Source organism: Nicotiana tabacum, chromosome 6 (assembly GCF_000715075.1).
Source record: "Nicotiana tabacum cultivar K326 chromosome 6, ASM71507v2, whole genome shotgun sequence".
NCBI classification, from domain to species: Eukaryota; Viridiplantae; Streptophyta; class Magnoliopsida; order Solanales; family Solanaceae; genus Nicotiana; species Nicotiana tabacum.
Genome location: NC_134085.1, coordinates 72,288,879 through 72,310,869, shown reverse-complemented (window position 1 = coordinate 72,310,869; position 21,991 = coordinate 72,288,879). Strand labels below are relative to the sequence as shown.

General features: G+C 37.8%; 1 long non-coding RNA gene across 1 annotated transcript; it reads right to left on the bottom strand.

The window, feature by feature from the left end:
• Positions 1 to 639: 639 nt before the first annotated feature.
• On the bottom strand, positions 640 to 2,879 carry LOC107800198 (uncharacterized). Its single transcript, XR_001651331.2, has 2 exons — positions 2,236 to 2,879; positions 640 to 993 (listed from the first exon to the last, which is right to left on the bottom strand). It is a non-coding gene; the product is annotated as an uncharacterized LOC107800198 (long non-coding RNA).
• Positions 2,880 to 21,991: the final 19,112 nt, after the last annotated feature.

The following is a 21,991-nucleotide window of genomic DNA, read 5'->3' as shown; positions in this document are numbered from 1 at the left end:
TTCTGTGATCATTGTTCATCAATGACAGAAGCCTTTAAACGAATAAACAAGAAAAATGACTGGCACAAGAGAAGGCAAAACTTATGGAGCAGGTAAAAGTATTGGAACACAGGGTACAAGCGTTGAAATTTGAATTATCCCAGACTCAAGTTATTTCTCAACAAGATACAGAGATGAACAGTCCAAAACAGAGTTCTCCATCTCAAAAAAAAATGGATGAGAAGGGTGTGCATTCCCCAATGAATGCAGCAAGATCCACTGTATCGGGTAATGATACAGCTAGTACGGTTCAAACGGTAACCGATAAAGACACATTAAATCCGTTTATGGCTGTCACTTTGCCAAAAAGTGAAAATGAAGGTTCATCAAGAAGAAGACTACCCAGAACATTAACACAGGGAGAAATGTTAAAAAAAGAAAAGTATAATTTCAAAAAAGAAAAAAAAATGAAAAAATAGAAAATATAATCAAACAAACATTAGAAAATTTTTTTCAAGAAAAGGAAGAACAAGACAAACACATGGTTAAGAATCCAAGTCCAAGTCCAAATCCACGTCCAAATCCAGAAAGAACCCAAAGTTCAAGAGAAGATGATAACTATGAAGACAACCTAAATTATCAAGATGCTCAAGATCCATATGAAGATGAGTCAGAAATGAGTTTCGATTCAATAGCTATACATAATTTAGACACCTAAAAACAAAGTCCCAGTTAAGAGCACTAAAGACAAAAGAAACAAGGCTGGTATACAAATCAATAATGATAGCATACCAACGAGAAAAACAAGAAAAGAAGAGGTAACAGGAAGAAATGCTAGCTGTGCTAAAAGACAAAAGTGACAAGTGACATAAAGTAAAGAAGATGTGACAAGAGGTAATGTTAGTTGTGCTAAAAGACAAGTTAAAATTTTGAGTGGAAGAAAAAGTTACAAACACGGAAGGAATCTCCGACCAAGCCATGTGAAGATGGGGCCCAATGAAGTACCCTGCAAGGCTGGACAAGATAGATTTCGAAAGAGTTTGGAATCAGTTTTTCAAATCCGTCCCAAAATTTAGCTATAAAAAGGAGAAGAAAGAAAAAACAAGACCGAAGAGAAGAAAAACACTCTGAAGAAAACCCATCCAACCAACCTTTTCATCATCAACCCCCTTTCCAAAACACTTTGTAAAATATTTCCTTATGAATACTTTAGTAGTTCCTCCTTTAAGCTTGTAAAATAAATAAGGCCTTATGCTTATGTGTGATCGTTTTTAATTTTCAAAGCTCAGTAGACTTTTTCGGGTTTCCCGAAAGAGAAATCTCTCTCCTATAAGCATGTAAGTTACTCATCTTTTATTTAAATTATGTTCCTGCTAGATATTACCACTGTTTATTTTAATTTTTTTTTGTTATTCTGTATAGTTTTATGTTTCATGTTCATATGATCGATTATTAAATATCACTCTTAGTATATGGTTAGCTTCCCAATTTTTTAACAATTATGATGGATTAACCTGTAAATTCCTAGGAGAAACTGGTTAAGTAAAACCTGAAAACAATTAAGAAGGGTATAAGTGTTTAACCATGGCCGGGGTGAGGTTAAAGAAATAAGAGTTAAGAAAAGTGTTAAAAACTTTAAAAGATTGAGAAGAAGAGATGAACAGAGTGGATTAAAAAAAAGTAGTAAAGGGGTAATCTCAGTTCATAATTTAGATAAGATGGTAATTATACAAGTTTTTAGAATAAAAGAGAGAGATTACCGAGTAGGATTTTCACAACATAAGAGTTTAATCGCAAAAAATAATTTTATTATTAATGTCCAACAATCGTAATAACTATACAAATCCAGAAAGCTTTGTTAGGAGCTTTACTCAAAGTTTTAAAGAATTAATAATAAACATAGAAATCGGATTTTATTCGATAGTAGATTTGATAGTACATTTTATATATCTACAATACAATAGTAGTATTTGTTCAAATATATATAGAAAACAACTACATCTGATATTGTTAATATTATCATACCATCAGTCATATATATACACACCATTTGAACACAAAATGTACTTCAACAACTAAATATATAAGATCTGACCAATTCTAATAACTTAACATAATAAACTCAAGAATACCATAAATGGATAAACAAGTTAAAATCACATATATGACAGGATAACGGAGACTTCAAAGAATCAAACTAAAACATTCACCAAAGCACAATAAATACATGAATTAAACTAAAAGTGAGAAATGGACCTTTTGGTTTGTACTAGTGAAAATAACTCAGTGAAGAATACAGCAAAGCCAAAGGTGCTTGAAACATAGGAAATGACTTGGACCGATGACCGAAGTTACAGCTAATTACCGTCTCGATCGGGAACCTCGCCGCCAACAAAACTTGAAACCCAACCGATGCCAAAAATTAATGTAATAGTGGTGATTTTCTAAAGCAGAAAATGAAGGTGTTTGGGTGGTGGGATAGAGGAAATCTGGTGCATTTTAATGGAGTTTATTATTTGTTTTTGAAGAATAAGAGGGTTTGGGGCTGCTTTGTTTACTACTGTGAAGCTGCATTAATGGAGGAAGAAAAAGAGATTACAAACTCCATTTTTGTGAAGCTGTGACCGCTCCTTTCTTCTCTCCGTCCCCTCTGTTTTTTTTGTTTCTTTTTTTTTTCAGATCTCCACTCCCCTTTCCGTTTTTCCTCTCTCGTTACTCCTCTCTCTTCCATTTCTCTGTTTGTGTATTATGTGTGGGAGCCCTCCTTTTTATTGAGATTATCATGCTTGAGAAAAAGAAATTCATGTGGCCCCTCTCTGGAATCAAAAAATGTTTGAACAAAATTGTTTTCCATTTCTAAAAAACAAAAACGTGAGTGTGCAGGTGAGTTTGGATAAGAGGAAATAAAAAATGATTACGGAGAAAGGGAAAGGATACGTGATGTGGAACAAAAACAACAGAAAGGGGACCACTTAAATATTCCTTCTTGATTTCATTAGTTCCTTTTCTTTCTTTCATTTGCTTCTTCCGTTTTTTCCAAACTTTGTTGCTCGTTTTTTATTTTTTTGTTTTCTTGTTTTGTTTCAATCCCTTTTGTTTGTTTTTTTTTTAATTTTTTCATTCTTTTTAAGATTAACCAAAAATACTAATTGTCTAAATAAAATGAAATATTAAAAAGTTAAGATAGCTATGTTAAAGTAATTTAAACCCTACTTGATATATATATATATATATATATATATATATATATATATATATACATTTTTCAAAAAGCCTACAACTTAAATACTAAACTAAGTAAATATATTTTTTTTGAAATATTCTTTTATCATTTTGGAAAATAAAATATCAAGGCTATTTTTGTATTTTTTTCAAGAGTAAAACTAGTTATACAAAAGATCAACTAGCTAAAATAAGGGAAAATATTTTTTTGTAGTTTTTGAATTTTAAGATAAGATATATAAGCACTAAGATGTGTAAAATTTCGGGGAGGGTCAAAATTTACATGTCTACAGTGTCGATGAACGGTTTAATGGGTTAGAAACTAGACTCATAGATATTCAAATTGGTAGGTGGATCATCCCGTAATTTCAAGCATATTGGGAGAAAAGCTAAGCTATATTTGACCTAATTTTCAGCACATTTATGCATGTAACTTGTGATAGCCTTTGCAAAGTTTTGTTCCATAACTCGCTTAACATCAAAACATAACACACGACTATCATACGACTAATATAACTTATAACATAACCTCTTTATCATGTTAAGAACCCTAGTCTCACCCAAAAAGTACATATTATAACATTTCTATCTTGTCGACTCTTGACGAAATTTATTTTCTTCAATTCGTTTAGCTTCTACGCCTTTAAACCCTCTTGGTACATGGTATTGATGATCTTAAGTATTTGTAACATCCAATGTAACAAGATTAAATTACTTTATATACTTTCAAATACAATCTCATTTTTGAGCTTACGTCACTCGACTTGCGACATACTCTCACGTACGAAAGTATGGGGTATAATAAATTCTTGTATGGTTGGACTCGATATCGAATAGGTGTTCGGATTATGTAATTTTTGTTGGGTTCCGAGGCGCGGGCTAGGTTAACTTTTCGGGCTGACTTTTTAATTCTTCGTAAAGATCATAATTTTATTATTTGAATTAGTTTCCTATAGTTATATTTATAGTACGAAATTATTTTTTCATGATTCGAACCATTCAGAGTTGGATAACTGAGGAAAAGGCCTTCTAGTGGATTGATTTAATGTGGTTTGAGGTGAGTGACTTTCCTAACTTTTTGTGGGAAATTTTCCCTTAACATTGGTGTTGTTTGTGATAATTGTGCTGTGTAAGAATCATTTACGGAGGGTGACAAGCGTGTACACGGGCTAAATGTAAAAATTACCAGTTTTTAGCCATGTAGATTCTTTTCATGCCTTAATTTAGTTACCTTAACATGTTATAATCACCATTTTTATTCTAATTTCACATGTCTACTTGTCTTATCTCGTACTTGCTAATTGCTCTACATGTTTAACTGAAGTTCTTGTTACCTTTATTCCGTATTCATTATTTAACTGTTGAATTCTTTACTTGAAATTGCTATTCTTGGAATATCTTGTTGTTGAAATTGGTATTGAGTTTCAAAGGTTGTGATTCCTGTTGAGGCAAAGTGTTAAGTTGTGAAATATCATTCTATTGAGTTATTTTGACGGTTGTTATTGTTGAGACTTTGTGTACATTGTAGTTGAGCCATGGGCTCGTTATTGTTTGGTTTCTCTAACAAGTTGTGATATTAGGCACTTGAGGTGCGATTTGTGATTTGTTGTGATATTGATACACATGCGGTGGTATAAGGTCTGGGGTTGAAACGCATGTGGATAGATAAGGTGAGCTGGATATGCGTGGCTAGAGGGGGAACTACTAGAAGCCATGCGGTGTGATGAGGTGGGCTAAAAAGCGAGATGCTATTTCGGGAAAAATGTTTTTCAAAACTAAATGTAAAGGTCCCCGCGGTGATATAAGGAAAGATTGTGATTTACTTGTGTGATTTGAGCCTATGATGAGGTACCTCAGTAGTGACTCTTGTTGACATTTCCCTATTCTTTTGCGCTTGTCTTTAACCGTTATTTCCTTAGCATATTATTAATTATCTTTCTCCGTGTTGCACTATTTTCTTTAGTTTTGTGTAGCTAACCTTGATATGCTATTCGTTGTTTCAATTTCATTACACTCATTATTACACTACCTATATTTGTTCAGTCTTTTATTTATTTTCAGTGGGGCCCTGACCTGACATCGTCATTACTCTACCAATGTGAGACTTGGCACTTACTAGGTACCATTGTGATGTACTCATGATACTCTTCTTCACATCTTTTTGTGCAGATCCAAGTACTTCTTAGCTGCCCAGACATTAGCAGGGATCCTACTACAGAGACTTCAAGGTATACCTGTCGGCGTCCGTAGGTCTCGGAGTACCCCTCTGTCTAGATCTCTTTATTCATTATCTTTTATATATATACATGATTGTGTACGGTCAAAATCAAGTACGCCCGATTTCGTAGACTCGAGGGGTCGCTCCGAGAATAAGTTCGAGATAGACCAAGCTCGAGCCTGATGGCAAAGTACAAGATTAGAAGATCGAAGTGTTTATTGAATACCGATGCCAAGTATGACCAACCTCAAGATAGTATCGTTATGGTTTCGTAACAGAAAGAGCAAGATTCCCGCCATGGCCCTGAGATCACGACGTGAATTCCCGAACGGATTCGTACTAGGTGGTTAGACAACTATATAATAAGATTCCCTACTACAATAATTTGTAATGCATCAATCATTGACAAGAGAATATACAAACATCACTTTATGCTTACTATTAATCAGAATTACTTTATTATTTTACTATTTTTGCTAACCCACCTCGAGTCTACCTTAGCTCGAGGTCGAGACTTGTTTAAATACTGGTTTGACTTGCTCTACTCTTTAATTTATGTCACGACCCAAATCGATGGGCCGCGACGGGTGCCCGAGTCCTACCTGTCAAACACCCATAAGCATGCATCTAAGATATAAACCTGAATAACATCTGCTGAATTACGAGAATAATATATATTAAGGAAACCTGCCCAAAAGGCATATGTACATATTGTGCAACATACGTAGGGCGAGCCGACAAGGCTGCTATGGACAACTATATACCTCAAAACTGGAAGCCGGCAAGGCCACATACTATTCAACTAGACATACTATCTACAGACCTCTAATAGAAATACAATTGTACAAAAACGGGACTGAGCCACATCATACCCATATATATATATATATATATACAAGCTTATCATACCATAATCAAAAGCAGCTCCGGATCAAGTGGAGCACCCGAACTCTCGCTAATCAAGGATCCTAAAAAGGGGACCATCAGCTTACCTACCTGCACTTGTGGGCTTAAAACGCAGGCCCCGTGAAATAGGGCGTCAGTACGAAAAATGTACTGAGTATGTAAGGTATGCAAATCAGTAAATAAAATACATAGATGAAATATGGAATAAGGAAATCCATCTGTCAATCCGAATAACTTCCTAAATTCTGAAACATTAATAATGTCATGCACGTGCATATAAATATCGTGTCATGCATAAGTATAGGTGTACATAATATCATCAAGCCTCTGAGGGCATCCCATCATATCGTCTCGGCTACTGTGGGCAACATCATCAACATATACCAACTGATCAGGTGGTGGTGCATAAGTAGCGCTATAACCTTTTTTCCATATCCTATATACATATATATAAATATATATAAATATGCGTATATAACGCCATCTGGTCATGGATCAATGCACATGTATAAATGAATGAAATACATGAAAAATATGTAATAATCTCAAAATTCCTTTCGGATAAACTTTTTCAATTGCGTATTATTCTGATACCCATAAATAGAAGATATAATAATATGTCACATGGGGATCAAGAACATAGAGACCCCTAGTATTCCTATGAATAGAGTCGTTTATGAAAACTGTGCTTTTGCTCGTTTCTTTTGTATAATTTGGATCATGCCCAAAAAAAAAAGAAGGGGTGGCCTTAATATATCTAGAGTAGGGAAAAATGCATATAATACTCTTGGAGAATATTGCACTGTACACCTTTAGACCCGCAAAATTTTAAGTTGCTATGATTCTTAAAAATTCTTGTTGGAACCTTGTGTATAATCAGAACTTTGTTGAAGATCTTATAATGGCACGTTCTGTTTTGAAGGATTTTTGTAGGACTTTTCTAAGCAATTTCATTGCAAAAAGTGAAAAGCTCACATATGAATTGCTTAACATAACGTTTTGAAACATTCCGACTGTAGGTCTCTTTATTCCAAAGTGTACTAATTACTTTACAAGTCTTATATTCAAATTGGTAAAGTGTCTCTTAAGTAGTATCTTAAGTTGCCACCTAATGAAGATCTATTAAGAGTCATGGTTTTAAAATGTGGCTAGTTGCCACGTTTTTGGGATGGGAATTATTAATCTTTATCCACTTATTAGTTAATTAGGTAATGTTCTATTACCCGGTAATTAACCAATTACTCGTATAATTAAATATTATTTCAAATTACTTAAAATTCTATTTTTTTTAATATACTTTATACATCATACTACCGTGGTCATATTGTACCTCACATGGTACTAGTTTATAAATATTGGGTATAATCGCTCGACCCGTATTTTACCCCAAATCGGCCACCTTCAATGAAACTCGTTTCCTTTAATTCGTTCACCCTTTTATCCTTCATGATACTTACTTATCGCTTGTTATAAATAGCATAAATACGTTAACCTCAAGATAATCTCATCCTCGAGTCTACGTCGATTAACTGAAGACAAAACTTTAACGTACGCAAACACGAGATGTAACATCCTTCCCCCCTTAGAAACATTCGTCCTCAAATGTTTAACTCTCCGGGATCTATATACCCTTGGCAAAGGCACCTTTGTAACAATATTACTACCAATTCTTCCTGTAGAAACTCAATAATTCAATACCACATAGTACCATAATCATCAATAATGACAATGGCCTCACACGACCAATGACAATAACTGACTCGAATCCATACACGGATCTTAAGATTATGACGTCTCAGTCGGACCCTTTTCTAGATGAGTAAATAAGTAGGGATATCTAGACTTTATGTCTTCCTTGACCTCCAAAGTCATTTCTTCCACATTGTTGTTTCTCCAAAGTACTTTCACCGAAGCTATGTCTTTAGTTCTCAATTTTCGAACCTGTCCATCTAGTATAACAATAGGAGTTTCTTCATATGATAGCTGCTCTGTGACTGAACGTCGTAAATTAACACGATTCTGGAAGGATCTTCGATACATTTACGGAGCATAGACACATGAAAGATTGGATGTACCGACTCTAAGTCCGAAGGCAAGTCCAACTCATATGCTACCTGGCCTACATTGCATATGCTTTTATATTGTCCAATGTACCGAGGGCTAAGTTTTCCCCTTTTCCGAACCTCATAATGCCTTTCATCGATGATACCTTTAGGAATACCCAATCGTCAACCTGAAATTCCAAGTCTCAGCATTGATTATCTGCATAAGACTTCTGACGGCTTTGAGCTGCTAATAGTCTTTCCTGTATAAGCTTAATTCTCTAGATTTCATGTTGTACCAATTCTGGTCCAACTAACGTAGTTTCCCTCATATCGAACCACCCTATAGGCTACCTACACTTCCGTCCGTAAAGAACTTCGTATGGAGCCATCTGAGTACTGGAATGATAGGTATTATTATATGCGAACTCAATAAGTGGCAGATGATCATCCTATCTACCGTTGAAGTTGTCACACCTCATTTTTTACACCCCGAGAGGTATATGGGAGTTTTTCCAATTAAAGTGACATTATTTGATATGGGATTATTTAATTTATTAGAGTCGCCACTTGAAATAGTTTATGGTGTCCCAAGTCACCGGTTTATTTTTTTAAATCCCAAATCGAGAAAATTTCCGACTTTATTTAAAAGTCTTCGAATAAGAAATTCTAGATAAGGAATTCTATTAACCTGGGAAAAGGTGTTAGGCATTCCCGGATTCCGTGGTTCTGGCACGGTTGCTTAGCGATTTATACTTGGCTTAAATTATTCAACTACTCATTTTTAGGATCTATGTACATTTTATCATTTACCACTTTTTATCACTTGATTTATTCGTAATTAAAGAATTGAGTTACGCGTACGTATACTCTTTTCCTTTGGTACGTCAAAAATCATGTCACGCGAACGTGTCCAAAATTACTAATGGTTTTGTTGATTTATTAAGAAAGTTTGGTTGAAGGTGCGTGAATGCATCCCTCGAGTCTTTTAAGGGTTTAATTTGTAATTATATTACGCGAACGTATATATAATCGCAATACTAATCTAAATCGGGTCTAAAGCAAACTATGATGGTCCAAATTAATAAGAGGTTTGTGAGGGCCATGGAAAATTTAATAATGGCACACCTCGATCTTAAAGAATTATTACTAATTATACAAGGGCCATGGGTTATCTACTTTTGCTTATGGCACACCTCGAGTCTAATTTTAAAGAATGTTTGAACTAATCTTTTGAGGGCCATGAGATTATTGGTTTTGGTGACGTGGCACGCCTCAAGTCTAATTAAAGGTCTAATTAATTGGTTAAAGGACTTCTAATTTATTTTAAGCAAATGCATAAACCAACTTGATAAATAGCGGACTGCATTAATAAGACAGGTTCGATTACTCGAAGATAGCTAGGGCCAGCAGTGGTCATTAACTGAGGAGCTGGGCTCAAAAAGAAAACAAGCCCAAACAAGATAAGGCACAATATTCCTCATTTACAAGTGACCTCAAATTTGGGCCCAAGGTGAGCCCAAACCTTACGGGAAGCATAGGCTGAAGAACAAGGACTCATGATCGAACCCATACAAAAACATGGGCGACATTTAAAGCTTTAAAGGCATTAAACTGAATCCAAAGTAGGCCATAAACAATCAGCCCTCACGTAAAGCAATATAACGTTGAAAACATGCCACAACAAACCTTGAATCATTTAAAATTAACACTACGACATGTGAGAATCTATTAAACCTTTATCTATCCCAACATACATGTGAAACATTGCATTGTTAAACATACTAAACCTCAAATTCATATATTCTTCAAAAAAAAGAAGTAAATCCTTCAACATGACCATTGAACTGTTGATTTCTACTTCATATTAGCAATAGATTTGTTTGAGCTTCATGATTGCTGACTTGACTAACTAGTTACCAATTCCACAACCATAGCCTAACGTTCAGAAGTGTCCACCTTTCAGGACCTTCTAAACAAATATCAAACTAAGTAAAAGTAATTTCTTCAAGAACATACATAACACCAAGATATCAAAACTGGTTCAAAATTGGTTTCAACTCATGATGTTAATGAACCAAACCGTAGTATATCATCAGACCCCTTAATAATGGATCAGAAATCACTTAACTACATTTAAAGTTACTGATAATTAAACTGAGAGTCCAAGTTTATAATTACAACAAGCTACAAAACAATCACTGAAGTTATACTAAGTTTTAGCTAACATGTAAACAAACTGACTAACGAATATTAAGTCACAACAAAATACTGAAGTCAAACTTTGAATGAGGTTAAGGTTCAAGCATTGAAACACCATTTTCCATTTAATAATCGACACTTTCACTCCAAAATGTTTGAAAATGTACCCGGATATAACCAAACTGCCTCAGAATTTTAAGAGAAGAGAATGAAAGCAGCAGTAGTTCAACAGGGAAAAATAGCAGTCAACAGCAAATCAGCTCAACAATTCAAGCAAAAATCAGCTTCTTTCAACAGTTTAACACCCAGATTAGAACACATTTTTGGAGCTTTTTGAAAGTTCTGATTAACAACAAAACAAGGAACAAAACCAAGAAGATTTCTACTATAAAATGCAGACAATTTTCAGTGTTTTCAGGGTATAAAAGAACTCAGCTGTTTCTGAAACTTTTTGGGTTTTTTTAATCTCTAAAAAATCTCTTCCTTGATCATGAAGTAACAAGCCTTTTATAGAGGATTCTTAGGGCAGCAGACTTGGTTTCAGATTTTGTCTACTACTCTTTTTTAATTTTTTATTTTTGCAAGCTAGTCAACAATTTTAAGTTCTGTTTATTAAACTAGCCCCAAATCCACCTTCCTAGCAACTTCCTAATCGGTTATACAAGATTCTCCTTAACTAAAATCCGTAAACTACCCTTAAACCCTCTGTTTTTTACCTCAAGACCAAACATGTGTCATGTTGACCTAAACAACAAAACAAAATCCCTAGGCTGTTTTAAAACGGGTCAGAAATAAACCAGAAGCCAAAACTAAACTCAACCCAGTCACATGAGTATTTGAAACTCACAATCTGACCCAGCAAATTAAAACTTAATCAATGACATAAAAAAATAGCCCATCCTTGAATACTAACTATGAAAAACCAAACAGAATTAATTATAAACTTTTAACAAACTTAGTCCGGAATTAACTCAAAATTACTGCTATCCAAATTTTAAACGGTGAAAGAGAAAATAGAAAAAGAAAAGAGAAAAATAAAGACTGGGGGATAGAAGAGAACAAAAACCAGGAAAAACATGAATAGATATACCTAAGATAAGAGACGAACGGGCTTGAAAAACTATCCGACAGCTTCCGATTTGAACAAAAAATAAGTGCTAGTCAGGTTGTTCTTGTGAGAACACTTGTCTAGCACTCGTTTCAGGTCGAAATCCCCTCAACGCTTGGAGAAATCAACCCAAACCCTTGCATGATGAGTCAGAGGCGAGGAAGGAATTAGGGTTCCGTCTTAAGATCTGAAATTAAGGAAAAACGAAGAGGATTCCGGGGAAATTGATGGTGGTTTAGTGTTTGAGGGATTATGGGGAGTGTATGGTAAAGTTTTTGGAGGTTTTGGAGGCCAAACGCCAGTGGGGAATGGCGGAATTTTGAAGGCGGCGTTAGGGTTTACATGAAGGAGATGAGAGACAGAAGAAAATGAGTTCTCTGTTGAACGTAGATGTTCGGACAATTTTAATGGGAATGGGGGAAATAACCGTGGCCATTGGATGAGATAGAATGGAGGGCCCAGATCGATATAACTTCAAGAACTCCAAACGACGTCGTTTGGTTAATAAAAAGGGCAGACCGGGTTAGGGTGATTTGGGCATGGACTTTGAGCGGGATTGGGGGAAATTTGCTTGCGCCTAGAGAAATCTTATTAAAATAAGCCCAAAAGATCAGCCTTCTTTCAATTTCTTTTCTTTTCTTTTCAAATTCAAATTAAAACCTTAATTAGTTCTTAAGCTAAATGAACTTATCAAATTAAACTAATTACTCATCATAGTATTTACAAAAATTAAATAACTCATAAATTAAAAGAAAAACGATAAAATTTAAAAATGCAAAATGAGTTATTTTTTGTGATTTTAATCATTTTTATAAGTCAACTAAATTACTAATTAACCTAAAAGTGTAAAATAAATCCTAAATGCAAATGCAAATGCAAAGTATTTTTTTTGTAGTTTCAAGGATTAGATTAAATTAAGCATGCACAGAAAAATACAAATAATTAAGAAAATTCTACAATAAATCCTAAAATGATAAATAGTTAAAGGAAAAATATCTAATTCGTTGGGATTCTGTAGGAGTAATTCATATGGGGCAAAAATCACGTGCTCACAGCTGCCCCTCTTTGCTCGGAGACACGAAAGGTTTTTGGGCAAAGATAAAATGAGCAATTATGAGGGATTTTTGCCCGTTTGACACTCCATGAGAAATATTTTCAAAAGAGTCTAACCGAACCTTGCTTCAGAGGTTGCCTACATATCCTTGGCTATAAAGGAATCAGGTCAGTTTAGTTTTGGAAGTTTCGTTAGCTGGGGATACCAGGAAGCTGTGATTTAACTGTTGTTGCTGCTGCTACTGCTGAACTCCTTATTACACCAAAATAGAAAATAAACTAACTAAGCCTATCAACTACGAGTTACAAGATTCCTATCTATAAATCTTTTGAAGTTTAATCATGAGTCTTGGCTGGTTCTTGCTACAGACTCCGATATGAATCTTGATGCTCATCATCTGTAACCGTCAGTTCATTCGTCAGCTTTGGATCAAGGCGGGACATGCGAAGCTCGTGACTTCAATCATATCTTGAGCAGTCCGCATCTTTCTCCGCTTCAGCACTTTGAGTTCACTTCTTTTTTGCTATTTTACTTCTTTTCTTTATTCTGGATTGAGACTCATTCTTTTGATCATCTCGAACCCTGTGCCTAAAGGTAAAACCTGCTCAAACACCAAAACAAACAAACAAACGAAATATTTCTTCCCCAGTTTTCACTAGAAAGATTTCGTGAATTATTTGTAACTAAAATCTAATCTATTTCTTTATTTGAAAGCGATAAAATAAGGATTGTGTATCCTTGGGGAAAGAGATTAGGGAGCGGAGCCCTATATCTATACTAAAAAATCAACTAGGGAGTGAAGACCCTATGTTGGCAAAAGGCGACTAGGGAGTGGAGACCCAATGTCTAAACTAATCTCAACTAGGGATTGGAGACCCTATGTCTAAACTAATCTCAGTTAGGGAATGGAGACCCTATGTTCGCAAAAGGCGACTAGGCAGTGGAGACCCTATGTCTAAAATAATCTCAACTAGGGAGTGGAGACCCTATGTTGGCAAAAGGCGACTAGGGAGTGGAGACACTATGTCTAAAATAATCTCAACTAAGAAGTGGAGACCCTATGTTGGTAAAAGGAGACTAGGGAGTGGAGAACCTATGTCTAAAATAATCTCGACTAGGGAGTGGAGACCCTATGTTGGCAAAAGGCGACTAGGGAGTGGAGACCCTATGTCTAAAATAATCTCAAATAGGGATTGAAGACCCTATGTTGGCAAAAGGCAACTTGGGAGTGAAAACCCTATGTCTAAAATAATCTCAACTAGGGAGTGGAGACCCTATGTTGGCAAAAGGCGACTAGGGAGTGGAGACCCTATGTCTAAAATAATCTCAACTAGGGATTAGAGACCCTATTTTTGTAAAAGGTGACTAGGGAGTGGAGACCCTATGTCTAAAATAATCTCAACTAGGGAGTGGAGACCCTATGTTGGAAAAGCGTAAATAATTGAGATTGGGGATCCTAAACTACCATTTTTTGGAATTTCTTCTTATCTCTTTTTTTCATCTTGTTTTGTTTTCTCTATTTTTACTTATTTCATGGAATCAGTAAATGTGGGGAAGATTTGGAGGAGACTTTCCTTTTTATGGATTGTTGCTGCAAAGCTATTTCTAGCACTTGCGCATTTCTTTTTTTTTTAGTTGCACCTGCTTCTTGCACGGTTGCCTTGGATTGTTCCTGTTTCAAGTTTTCAAACAAAGAATAATTGTTAGTTTGAAGCGGTGGTTTGTTTTGTGTCCTTGATTGTTTTTGATCACATGATCTCGACCCAACCCTTTTGACGAGAATCTCTGCTGCTTGCCGGCTTTTCTGAAGATTGATCTCTCTCCTAAAATCGAGGAACTCAACTTTCCAAAATTTCACATGACGGTTCACTCGTGTGGGACTTTGGCCCTTTCATCTTATTCTGCCTCTATGGGCACTTGACTTCGGATTTCTTTCATTTTCAATAATTTTGACTTCAGAGCATAGGCCATCATGGCCAGTCGGGATCGACTTGATGCACCCGCTGAGGCTGGGTACTTTTCTATGGACTTGGCTTTTATTAAGCAGAACCCTGTAAAACCAACCTTGCCAACTTTTCTTTGTATTAGTTTCAGAATAGAGTTAGACCGAAGGAGATTCAAATAAAAGTAAACAAAGGACAAGAAAGTGAATTTAAGGAGAAGTGTCCCTTTCGGGGAGGACAGAAGGACTTATCTGGAGTGCATGCAGACTTCAATAGACATGACATGCTTCTTAGACTAGATACCCGATCTGCTCAACTATCCAACTTCTCATAAACCCATTGCGACCCGTGTTTTAAAACTGAGAAACCTTGCCAGGACTCTTTCAGTGCCGATGGTGGTGAGGGATTTCTTCTTTTCGATCAACGATGCCCTTTGCGGGTTTTCGACAATCGACCTCTCTCATTTCTCTTCTCACTGTCGCCTTATAGTGCTCTTTACGAGTTTTCACTAACAAGACTCTCATTTTCAATTTCTCTACTCACCATCGACTTATAGTGCCCGTGGGTTTTCACCAATAAGACTCTCTCATTTTAGTTTTTTTAAATCGGCTCCAAACAACTACGTTCTCTGATTTTGATCACCTTTCACCGATTGATCGGAAGGACTTGAACAAGGTTTGGTTAAAAAGAATTTGGATCGAATTACAACTTTGTAACCATTCAGGCGGGATCATCACCGAAACATTATAACATCTGCCCCAGTTTCACTTTTGGGGGAAATTGAATTTTTTTTGGTGTGACTGAACCCTAGAGAGAGGCTGCCTACGTATCCTTTTGGAATAAGGTCGAACGTAGTTCAGGGAAACATTTTTTTTGTTGTTTTGTTGTTTTTCTTTTTCTTTCTTTTGTTTTGATGATGATGATTTTATTTACAAACATTTTCAAGTTCCAAAGAGGGTAATGAAAGAAAGGTAACCAACTCAAAGGGTTAGCAAAGGATTGGAGTGTTTGGGTTAGAGAGAACGAAAGCCTTCGTCATCCCAATCGGATAATGTTGTTGTTGTCGAAGGATTAGACATAGTACCTTTTGACTATGTCTGCATTTACAGTTGTTTCGGGGTCATTCCCTTCGATGTCTCCTAGGTATAATTTGCCTTTTGGCAACAATTTTCTAATAATGTATGGTCCTTTCCAATTAGGAGCAAACTTTCCTTTTGCTTCCTGATGATTGAGGATAATACACCTTAAAACGAGTTGCCCCACTTCAAAGTTTTTAGGCCGCACTTTTTTGTTGTAGGCAGGGGCCATTGTTTGTTGGTACAACTGCCCCTGGTAGATTGCGGCCATTCGCTTTTCATCAATTAGGGTTAACTGCTCTAGACAGGTTTTCACCCACTCACTGTCCTCAATTTCAGTTTCAACAATGATTCGAAGGGATGGAATTTGAACCTCTGCGGGTATTACGACTTCAGTGCCGTAAACCAATAGATATAGGTTGCTCCGACTGATATGGACAGAGTAGTGCGATATCCCAATAGCGCAAACAACAACTTTCCATGCTATTGCCTGAAACTTTGGATCATCTTTCTCAAAATCTTCTTGATGTTCTTTTTTGGTGCTTCGACAGCACCATTGGCTTTGGGCCAATAAGGAGTAGAATTTCGATGCATGATCTTAAACTGCTCACATATCTCCCTCATCAAGAGACTGTTCAGGTTTGCAGCATTATCTGTAATGATAGTTGCAAGAATACCGAAACGACAGATGAGATTGGAGTGCACGAAGTCTACCACAACTTTCTTGGTGACAGATTTGAGAGTAATTGCTTCAACCCACTTCGTGAAATAGTCGATGGCGACCAATATGAATCTATGCCCATTTGAAGATTTTGGCTCGATCGGCCCAGTGACGTCCATACCCTAGGCAACAAATGGCCAAGATGCTGACATGGGATGCAGTTCTATAGGCGGTGCATGAATCAAGTCACCGTGCACCTGACACTGATGACATTTCCGGACGAAACTGAAGCAATCTTTTTCCATAGTCATCTAATAGTAGCTTGCTCGAAGGATCTTCTTTTCCAAAACATACCCATTCTTGTGGGGTCCGCACACTCCTATGTTCACTCCATACATGATTCTTACAGCCTCTTCGGTGTCAACACATCTTAACAAGTTGAGATCTGGAGTCCTTTTGTATAAGACCTCACCGCTCAAGAAGAAACCACTTATGAGCCGTCTAATGGTTTTATTTTGGTCTCCAACGGCTTTCTCGGGGTATTCTTTAGTTTTCAGAAATCTCTTGATATCACGATACCATGGTTGAACATTCAGTTCTGCCTCAATCGTATTGCAGTAACCGTGCCTTTCCCGGATTTAGATTTCCAACGGGTCAATGTCGGCATTGCCTGGGTATGGAAGCATCGAGGCTAAAGTAGTGAGCTCTTCGGCTAACTCATTGTGAAAACAAGGAATGTACCTGAACTAAACTGACTTGAACCGCCTGCTAAGATCTTCCACATGTTGCCTGTAGGGAATAAACTTGACATCTCGAGTTTCCCATTCTCCCTGAGCTTGCTGGATAATCAGATCCGAAACTTCCATGATTAAGAATTCTTTCACATCTTGGTCGATTGCCATATTCATACCCATAATGTAGGCTTCATACTCGGCAGTGTTGTTTGTGCAGAAAAATCAAAGCCGTGTTATTGCTAGATAATGCTGACCGGTGGGTGAGATCAAAATTTCCCCAATTCCAATGCCTTTTGCGTTCACAGCTCCATCAAAGAATATTTTCCAAGCATTGGTGTCTTTTGATGTGATCTCAACTGAATTTACCTCTTCATCCGGGAAGTAGGTGCTCAAGGGTTGGTATTCATCATCAACAGAGTTTTCAACCAGGTGATCTGCTAAAGCCTGGGCTTTCATTGCCGTGAGGGTAACATAGACTATGTCAAATTCAGTGAGCAGGATCTGCGATTTTGCTAACCTCCTTGTGGGTATTGTCTTCTGGAATATGTACTTTAAAGGATCCAACCTGGTGATGAGGTAAGTGGTATAGGCCAACAGGTAATGCCTAAGCTTCTGAGCGACCCAAGTTAGGGCGTAGCAAGTCCTTTCCAACAGGGTATATTTGGCTTCATAACTTGTGAATTTTTTTCTCAAATAGCAGATCGCCTGCTCTCTTTTCCCGATCACATCATGTTGTCCGAGGACATATCCAAAAGAATTCTCCAAGACTGCCAAATATAGAAACAAAGGCCTCTTAGGTTTAGGTGGGACCAAGACTGGCGGGTTCAACAAATATTCTTTGATTTTGTCAAAGGATTCTTGACCCTCATCTGTCCATTTAATCGCCGCATCCTTCTTCAATAGCTTAAATATGGGCTCACAGGTGGAAGTCAACTGAGCAATGAACCGGCTGATGTAATTCAACCTTCCCAACAGGCTCATGACCTCTTTCTTGGTTTTTGGAGGAGGTAAATCTCAAATAGACTTTATCTTGGTTGGATCAAGCTCGATGCCCATCCGGCTGACTATAAATCCCAAGAGTTTGCCAGACGGAACCCCAAATGCATATTTAGCTGGATTCAACTTCAAATCATACTTACACAGCCGCTCGAAGAACTTTCTCAGGTCCCGAACATGGTCATCCTGTGTTCTAGATTTTGTGATCACATCGTCCACATACCCCTCGATTTCTTGGTGCATCATGTCCGGAAAGATGGCAGTCATGGCCTTTATATAAGTTGCCCCAGCATTCTTTAAACCAAAAGGCATGACCCTGTAACAGTAGGTGCCCCAAGGTGTGGTGAAAACAGTCTTTTCCGCATCCTCTCCATCCATCAACACGTGGTGATATCCTGCATAACAATCTACGAAAGACTGTATCTCATGTTTGGCGCAGTTATCAACAAGGATGTGGATGTTCGGTAAAGGGAAGTTGTCCTTGGGACTTGCTTTGTTCAGATCTCTGTAATCCACACACACTTGAGTTTTCCCGTCTTTCTTTGGTATGGGAACTACATTAGCCAACCATGTGGTGTATCGGCCCACTCGGATCACCCCCGCTTTCAACTGTTTTGTGACCTCTTCTTTAATCTTGTCACTGATATCAGTTTTGAACTTTTTTTGCTTTTTCTGGACAGGAGGATAATCGGGGCAAGTCGGCAACTTGTGGACCACCTAATCGACACTTAGTCCTGGCATGTTATCGTTTGACCAAGAAAACACATCTTTGAATTCAAACAAAAGTTGGATCAATGCGTCTCGATTTTATCATCTGCGTGAATGCTTATCTTGGTTTCTTTGACTTCTTCAAAACTACCCAAGTTAACCGGATCGATATCAGTTAAGTTCGGCTTAGGGTTATTCTCAAATTGTTCCAATTCTTGATTTATTTCCCTAAAAGCCTCTTCTTCATCATATTCCAGTTCTTAGTTCATTATTTCACAATTAGACAGCGTGTTTGGATCTGGCCGTGAAGTCCGCAAGCATGTCATGTTATTTAAAGCCGCATTATTAGAACTGAAAGAAGAAATAAGAAAAAGTAACAAAAATCAGAAAGAATAAAGAGAGATGAATGATGAAATATTGATCTCATTTCATTGAATTTTGAAGATAAATAGGGTTTACATTGGGATTAAAGACAATAAACTAAAAGAAACATCCGAGTTACACCCTGAAATAACTCGTGATGTAGAAAAGGTGGCAAGATCGGACTACCGAGATTCCCGCCTGACTGGGAACGAAGTGGCCTTCTAGTTTTGCAACATGGCATTAGGCCCCGCGTATAGCACCTCAGCGGTGCTCGAGCCTTCTCCAGGTTGGACCATGTGGGTTTCATACAATATCTGCCTCATAGCTCTACATATTTCTTCTATTTCCTTGGCCGTGAAGGCCTCATCTTCTTCTTCTTCTTCATTGTACTTGGGCATGACGAATGTTCTATAAACATGCGGAACCAGCTGAGGCAAGACCCAACCATTGTTCTTTCATTTATCTGCCCATGTTTCATCAGCTGGCGTGGCTTTGAAACCCACACCAAAGACTTCTTGCTAGCATACAAAGTGATAGGTTCCGTGATTCCTTGCAATGACATCCCGAGCCCCTTCCCGGGTTTATAACCATGCCTGATCATTTCCTTGGCAACCATAATTGACGCATTTAAGAGAAAGGGTTGAGGACAAGGGTTTCCTTCTTCACATTGGTCTGCGACAACAACCTCGAAAGCTTGATAGACTATATGTTCACTTCCTTCCCTAGCTTCGAGACATGGGACTGACGGGTCTCGGTAAATCAACTGCTCATCTTCTCTGTGAACTACAATCCCCTAATCTTCATATTCAAATTTTACCATCTGGTGGAGAGTAGAAGGTACAACCCCTGCTACGTGAATCCAAGGTCTTCCCAAGAGGAAATTATAGGAAGTATCCATATCCAGGACCTGAAAGGTCACCTCAAAATCCACCGGACCAATAGTTAGAATCAAATCAATCTCACCTATGGTATCTCTCTTGATGCCATCAAAGGCACGCATATAGACGTTGTTGGGCCTGATTCTCTCAGTACTGATCTCCATTCTTTGCAGAGTTGGGAGAGGGTAAATATCTACTCCAGAACCACCATCCAGCATGACACTTTTCACATAATATCCCTCGCATTTAACTATCAGATGAAGGGCTTTGTTGTGGGCATCCCCTTCCGAGGGCAAATCATTCTTGCTAAAAGAAATTTGATTGACTGCAAAAAATCTTTCCGCCATCCTTTCCAGCTGTTCCACATTTGTTTCAATGGGAACACACGCTTCATTGAGGGTTCTAATTAATACTTTCTGATGTTTAGTTGAATTCATTAGCAGATACAACAAAGAGATCTGAGCAGGAGACTTCCGGAGTTGGTCAATTATCTCATAGTCCACAGTTTTCATTTTCTTGAAGAACTCTTCTGCTTATTCGACACTAACTGGCTTATTGAGTGTGAAACACTTCTTCGTGGCATTATTTACTTCCTCTAGATTGAGGTATTTCTTAGCCGGGTTATTTTCCTTTGCTTCTACCGAGATCTCTTTCCCCCGATAAGTTACTACTGCCTTGTTGTAATTCCATGGGACGGTAGTGGGATCTGTCATAGGCCTCTGCGGTGCGTGGCCAATAACCATGGGCTCATTTAGCCTAGGTGAAATTACTGGTCCCCATACCACATAGGTCCCTTTAGGCACATACATTTTAGATCCCTTGTTCATCTCAAACCTTCTTGGAGGGCTCAATGACATTTGTTCCTTCTTGTGACCCCGGGGAACCTAAAGGATGACATCTTTTGAGGGTGCTGCCCCAGTTTTGGTTTCCACTTTCTTTTCTGTATTTTGAGGGGTGGGTTTACTTTTTTTCTCCCCCTTGTCATGTTTTGCGACAGCCTTTGGCTTCCTTTCAACATCACCTATTGCAATTATGGCTTTCAAAGTAGGATCGAACTCCTTATCCTCGCAAATCATCCCAATAATTGGTCCGTTATTGTGAGCCGGTATTGTATTGTTGGTCACATTAGGAATGCCTTCGTCCTGTAGCACTATCCGCTTTTGTTATATGAGATTTTCAACAGCCCTTTCAAGGTCCAACAGTCTTCAGTATCATGCCCTTCCGCTCCCGAATGGTAAGCACATCGAGTACCGGCTCTATAGGAGGGCGACTCTGGGTTCTGCCTGGTCTAGGGTACGGGCTGCAACATATCCATTTGGACAAGTTTGGGGAAAAGGCTGGAATATGACTCACTATGGGCGTGAAGTTTGCCATCCTGGGTGGTTCCCAGGCACAGGCATTGTAGGGGAAGTTATTCTGTGGAGGTCGGGGATTATACTGAGCTTGGCGAGGAGGTTGATTTCTAGGAAATGGAGCTCGATTTTGATTGAATTATTGTTGTGGCCTAACGTAGGGCTGGGCATTCATCACTGTGTATGGCTGAGGAACCATAGCATAGGCCACATCCTGATGGGGATAGTAATGTTGTGGGGTTCTTGCAAGGAAGTAAGGTCTGGGTGGACGGGGTTTTCTTACACTTGAAGTAGCGATTGCCACTTCTTCCTTCTTCTTTTGGTTTGCTACACCTCCAGACCCACCTTGAATTGCTTCGGATGTAGCCCTTATAGCCGATTTACTCAATATGCGCCCCATTTTTAGACCATTCTCGACCATTTCACCAATTTTGATGGCCTCGGCAAAAGGTTTCCCCATCGAGGACATCATATTCTGAAAATAATCAGCCTTTTAGGCTTGAAGAAAAACACTAACCATCTCTGTTTCATCCATTGGAGGCTTGACTC